This window comes from Pseudopodoces humilis, chromosome 7, assembly GCF_049639895.1.
Source record: "Pseudopodoces humilis isolate 2021_Gansu_Grassland_sample_001 chromosome 7, ASM4963989v1, whole genome shotgun sequence".
In the NCBI taxonomy this organism is placed as follows: Eukaryota; Metazoa; Chordata; class Aves; order Passeriformes; family Paridae; genus Pseudopodoces; species Pseudopodoces humilis.
In genome coordinates, this window is record NC_142206.1 from 4,603,242 (window position 1) to 4,610,107 (window position 6,866).

Consider the following 6,866-nt stretch of genomic DNA (forward strand, 5'->3'; position numbering starts at 1 on the left):
AGGGCTGACCCATCCCCCAGGTGTAGAATCCAACACTTTTCCATGTTCAACTTCATAGAATTGGTGATTCCTTATCTAATTTGTTGAGGTCTCTCTGCAGGGCATCTCTGCTTTCTACAGCAAAGGCAGCCCAAATAAAGATCCAAACAAAACCTCATATACCTGAATTTAAATTAGCCATGAGATTTTAGCAAAGCATTAAACTTTAGGCTCTCTCATGTATGACAGACAGGAAGGTCTGTCAGGGCAAAGACCTATGGAAAAGCAATGGCCCAGTTCCTTTCCTCCTCACCTCATGCCATCTCACACATATGAGAGGCAAGATTAGAGCAGGCCATCTCTTCCACCTGACTCTTTCAAACTAAATATATTGTGCAGTGGCAAGCAAAATGCTATTTATTTACTTATTTTGATGGATTATTTTAACTACAGCTAGCTCTTTATTTTTTAATTGACTTAATTTATTTTAATTTAGGGGAAATAAAATAATTGGGGATATGTAATGATAACAGTCAATATAACAAACAGTTCAAGAGAAGCTATTCTCTGCAGAAAAATACACAAAAACTTTTTGCCACGTAGTAATCTTGCACTCTAATCTATATAAAGATAAGAATGTGAGTACATAAGGAGACTGAAATTACACAGGCAAACCAGGATTAAGAGATCCCTTTGAAGTACTTTAAGAATGAAAAGTGAAAGTGATAAAATAAGTCAGTGAGGATTAAAGATGATTAATCTCCAAGTCCTACTAAAGAATGCGTCCCTTTAATTTGGATTTTCTGTGATGTGGGAAAACATACTTTTTATAACACAATTTCATTGGAGTGCATGAACCATCTTATCTGGGGGAAGATGTCACACCTCTTTAGTGTCAAACATCTTCATTCCTCAGGGAGTGCCTGAATTTCTTCTTTATGTTTGGTAGGGTAACACACCGGTGAGTGCAGCTTGTGATCCTCAGCATTATTGTAACTAGGAATGCTCATTAAAGCTGCTCATGAACAGCACAGACCTTCTGTAAGGACCCTTAATAGCAATCCTGTGAAGTACATATCCCTAGCTATCCCTAGGATTGCTGCCTGCCTGTTTCCAAATGCTTCCTTTGCGGGGTTAAGGTGGTGTGTCTATAACTTATTAACAATTGAAGGCCAAATCAGGTGACTTTGGTTTCTGAAGCTTTTAACAGCACAGAAATAGTGAAGTGCACATTACTTTTTCATTCTCCTAAAATATGTTCTGCTTCTTTATTCTTAAATCACCTGCAGTGGGATCTCAACCCCCTCTTTCCTTCCCAGCTGCTACTACTTTCTCCCTGAAGTGTTTTTTGATTCATGTACAAAGTGCCTTATTTCTGCTGTGCCTTTTCCTCATTTTAAAACAAAGTAGAATTGTAATGCTGCTATTTTGTTCAGTCCTTGACTGCCATCTTTTGCTGAGGTACACTGGAATGCACAGCTGGTCCTTCTGTCAGTCCACAAGTTTTAAGTTTTACAGCCTCTTGACTTGTTCAGTAAATAAAAAGAAAAACCCAGTTTAACAGCCTTAGTCTGCAAACCTGTAAGCCAAACAGAAAATAAGTCATGTTTTCTCAGAAATTAGTTTATTCATTAGTTATTAGTCAAGAGCAGTATTCTACTCTTCCCTGTAAGGATCTCAAATAGCCACTGCAGTATGAATTTCCCCAGGGCAGCCTAGCCCTGCCCTCCCTCAGTCAGTCCCCTTCGCTCTCATGCTCAGCCTCACTCATATTCCCTCTCCCTCACACAGGCTTCCAGTGGCAAAGTCAGCAAAGATATAAAGATGACCATAGGACAGTCTTAACTCCACAGCAAGAGCAGAGCACCTTTCCAGCTTGTTCTGTTTCACAAGCAGATCTGCACCAGCTGTCTCACACCTTCACCTCACTCCGATCTGTTACGAGCGCTATTGCTCGGGTTATCCAGCTTGCGATCTGACTGCAACAGCAAATCATTTACTTTGAGTGACAGAAACATCTTTCTACATCATATCTGTGCCATTTCTGGAAAATTATTCATTTGGTTGCCTCTGTTTACCACATAGGCACTGTGGCAAACACTTGAAAGGTGGGTCTGGGAAATGTCCCAGTTTTGGGGCACTCCCCAGTTCCAGTGTCAGGACGTGATGTGTCTCATACTTGCTCTGTGCTGATGGCAAGTTTAAAGTTTTCAGGGGAAGATGCTGGTCAGATGAGTAACAAACTACTTTCCTATATCCCACTTTTCCCTCTGCAATGAAATTCAAGGGAGCTGAAGGATTGCTGCCAGCCCCACGTGCTGGGTGGATGGCGTGGAGCTGTGGAGGGGCTCGGGGAAGAGGTGGCTGGGAAGATGTGAGGATGGCTCAGGGAAACTGCAGCCACAGAGTGCACAGATGGCTCAGGGAAACTGCATCCCCTGCAGTGGTGAGAGGGGTAAATGATAACTGGCATGTGATTTTAATCTGGCTTTTTCTCTTGACAATGTAACTACTCAAAATCCAGTGTTTCAGATTGCTTCTTCCCAGGCAACTTTCTAGCTGACTTTGCAGAAGAAAAATCCAATTCTCAGTGTAAGAATTGTGTAAAAGCCATGCATTTTTCTCCTGAAAAACGCTCACAAAGTGAACAGTTGTGTTTGCAAGCAACTCCACAGACTTTTCACCCTACAATGAAAATAGTGGGAAGCAGGACTGGATGGATCTTGACCACTGGCCACAGAGGCCACCGGGTGCCCTGATGTGACCTGGCACTTCCAGGGAAGAGCAATCCCATGGGGAGGACTCTGTGTTCCCAGAGAATCATCTGTTTTCAAACCCTAAGCAATACCTCCAGTTCCTCATTCTGCTGGACTATAATGGTCTTTTTATAGATAAATGAGCATGACTTTCTGAGGAAAGGGTAATCATTAAAGGAGAGTCTCTTAAGAAAAACCAAAGTCCATTGTCAAGGAAAGATAATAACCCCTAAGTTTAACAGGATTTCTGGAAGACACAGTTTTCAGAGCATTTTTTTGTTTCAGAAATTTACTCTTCCTCAAAAAAATAGTTATCATTTCTTTTTCACCTGTCCAATCAAATGTGACTTAAGTCCTCCAGTATTTATTTCCATGAATTTTTCACAGCTTGATATTGAAAAATATTAAAAAGAAGTAAGAAAATATTAAAAAGAACTAAGAAAATAATTGTCATGTATTAAGATACAGAAAAATATTTTTTGTTACTTAGCAAAATGAATTATTCACAGAATTTATTCTATTATCTGCATTTTTAGAAGAAAAAAACATATCCTTCAGTACTGCACAGGTATTTATTTACCTGAGATTTGCACTTTAAATGATTTCTAGTGAAGCAAAATACTAAATACCTACCAGTACTATACAAAATACTAGTGAAGCAATATACTAAATAAAGAAATACATAAAGAAACTTTCCGTCCTAGGTGTTAGAAATTCTTTCTTTAGAGAAACACATATAATATTTAATTTTTATAATACTATTTAGAGGCATTGCTTTTTATGGATACTATGCAAAGTATACAACCTGTGAGATCTTAATTTTGTAAGTTAAATCAAGTGTATTTTCTATGTATAGATCTAACCATTTAGAGTAGCACCAACAAATGGATATCAACAAATGGATATCAAATTTTACAAGTGACTTGATGTTATGTTACAGACACTTATGTTTATAATAGTGGACAGATCTCTGACTCAAATACTGGACTTTGGCATCAAAATAAGTGCAGAAGACGCAAAAATTGTAAGTAATTTTAGAATTCAAATCTTATTTTTCTTCTTCTCAGTACTAATAATCAGTCAGACTTGGATCAAGGGTCAAGTCCTGGATCTGTTACACATGACAAAGGGTACCTAGCAGATTAACTCAGCTGAAGCCAGGAAAAATGTTCATGATCTGATCACTGAGCATCAGACCACATCATTCTAGTCTGGCCTCGGAAAGGGATGACTTTTATCCTCTCAAAACTGGCATTTACTCCAAAGAGAAAGCTCTCACTGCAAGGAAGAAAAGAAGAAAAAAGGAAAACAAGTGTGGACAACATAGCTGTGGTGGTGAGAGCAGCAGTCAGAGGTGTCTTCAGCTTCCTCCTAGGGAGCTGCTTGTAAATATGGAAGGTGTGGCACGTCCAGCATCACTTTTCTGCCTATTAGGATAAGGCAGAGGCATCTTGCAAGCACTAGAGGAGATGCCAAACTCTCAGACTAATAGAATGCTGAATTAAAGTTTGCCTTTTTCCTAATCTCAAACTGAAAGATGCAATGATACACATCCATTCACTCAAGCTATGTCTCCTCTCCCCCTTAAAAGGCCATTTTTATGTTCCCCACAATCAGGGGCAAAAAGGTACAGCAGTTCATGGAAAAGAGCATTCCTTGCAAGTTTTCCTGCCTGGCAGCAGGAGGTCAGGCTGCAGCTCATTAGTCACACCCTTAACTTTGTCATGCTCAAGTACTTTTTTCAGATGTTGAAATGAGGCCTGAATTAGAACCTTAGATGCATCCAGCCTGCAGTGGAAAAGTGAAACACTCAGCCTGGAATTTCTTGTCAGATTCTTGGTCAGATATTGAAAGAGGTATTGAATCTTCAGGAAGTGAAGGTTCTTTCTTGGGTTACCCTGGCTAAAAATTAGTTTCACAAGAATTTGCATAAACAAATTTTTAAGAAATCTGACTATTTCAGGGAAATAAAAATACCAGTTATTCCCACATACAGAATAACATCATGTCAGAATAACAAGTGTTTCCATACTATTTATTTTTTTTGATCCAGAAACTGTATTTCTAAGTTATGCTATTTTTTCTATATGAGATTTAGCCAAAATGGTTATTCTGAAAAACTCCATGATATGATGCTGAAAATGTGCCAGAAGACTATGGCATGATAAATACAGAATTTTACATTTCTAGCTTGATTTTCAATTTTTTATTCCATTAATTTTTTCTTACTTTGTGTAAAATACTATCATTCAAAAAATACCCATTTTTCTGCTAGAAAAAAGATTCATAATTTTTTAAAAAAATAATTGCTACAGGCTTACATTTATGACAGTTGGAATTTTTTACACTACACTTATTTTCCTAGAATGAATATTACAGGGATCTTCCACTTACAGTCTCTCTGGTAACATGACTAGGAGACAAACCTTCTGACTCAGATGATTATTTTTTCATTTGCTTTATATTTTCATTTTTTATCCCAGGCTTTATAAACAGCTCCCCACCCTCTCAACACTGTAAGACTGATCATGTCTTATTTACATAAAACAGTTCAGCAGCTCAAATTTGAGAAGAAATGCCCTCAAGTTTGAGGGGTTTCCATCTTTCTGTGATTTCACTTGATGCCCCTGAGATCAAGCTGGATCAATCTATGGTTTTCCTGGTCAGCCTTACAAGCTTCATACAAAACACCATTAAATTAGCCTCCTGCCAGACTGGGTTGATGGTTGACCCCAGAAACTCCCTGTTGTAATGGCACAGCTTTTACCATTGCCAGAGGCATTAATTAATGAGACACAGTAGGTGTGAGATAAAACATGCAGAAAATATCCATATCCATATCCACACTTAAAAGGAGAGAAGAGAAAGAAGAGAGCAAAAAGGCAAAAAAAAAAAAAACAACCTCTCAAAAGCAGAGGAATGCTTGGCTGCTTTTTTGAGAGTGTAACACTTTAAGGCATTTGGTCTGTACAAAAGAGAAATATTAACTAGTGATGGTTGCATACTTGGATACAGCTGTATGAAAACTCTCAGAATGTTGCCTGGACTGACTCACTTTGGCTGATCTGCATAGTGGAAAGTGGTTCATTGCTGTCTCATCTGGTGCCTCCATCTCACCACCACGTTACAGGACACAATACATATGGATATATCCATATCCTGGCTTTCATAGAGGGCTGGGCCATAGATCCCAAACCTGCACTTCATATATTTATGTGGACTAAAGGTGTTTTGTCTACAGATGCAGCAATACCTTTAAAGAAGTATCTTTGCATATTGGTTTGGGTTTTTTGTTTTTCTTTTTCTGTTCATATTTGGCAACAAAAGGGGACTTTCAACTCCCCCTTTTACACTCAGCCTCACCAAAATCAGCAAGAACATTACACAATGTCTACAGCACACATGGACAGAAGAAGTCTTTCTCCTAAGCAATGGATGGGAGCAGGCAAGACCAGGTCTGAACACAAAGTTTGTACTGACACAACAAAACTATGTCTATTTACCAATGACTTAAGGAGATGTGGGGATCCACACCCAACTAAAACAAGGCTGAAGAAAAGGACTTCTGCTATTAAAATGTCTCCCAGGTTATATTATTTCTTTTTCCTATTTTCTTCACAATATACACTCCACCCTTCCTTCAGGGTCGTGACTACACAAACTGTCTCTCTCTGTACAAGTTAATCCTGGGATGACAAGTAATTTCCTGCTTCTTTGGCAAAGGAATAGTTTTGGCATTAATGAAGATAAAATGGATTCAATTATTTAAAACAAAAATACAAAAGGAAAACCTAATATTGAATTTACAAAATTATGCCAAAGACATAATTAAGATAAATGTTGCTGTTTATGTCTCATTTTCTATGATTCTGTAGTCCTGTAAATCCAACAAAATTGTATATTGGCAAATAAAATGAGTCACTTCTCACGTGAACCCATACAAGCTATATTGTCTTTAGTAGAAGTCAGTTAAAAATTAGTTTCTAACTGAAATTCATCCTCAGACAGTGAAGCACAAGCCCCACTTTTGTTCATCTGGAGGTCCATTGGGTCTCCAAACACACCAAGGCTGGACTGTAGCAAGTGGGGGGAAGCACCATAGTTTTAAACATTAAACACTTCAGTTTCTTA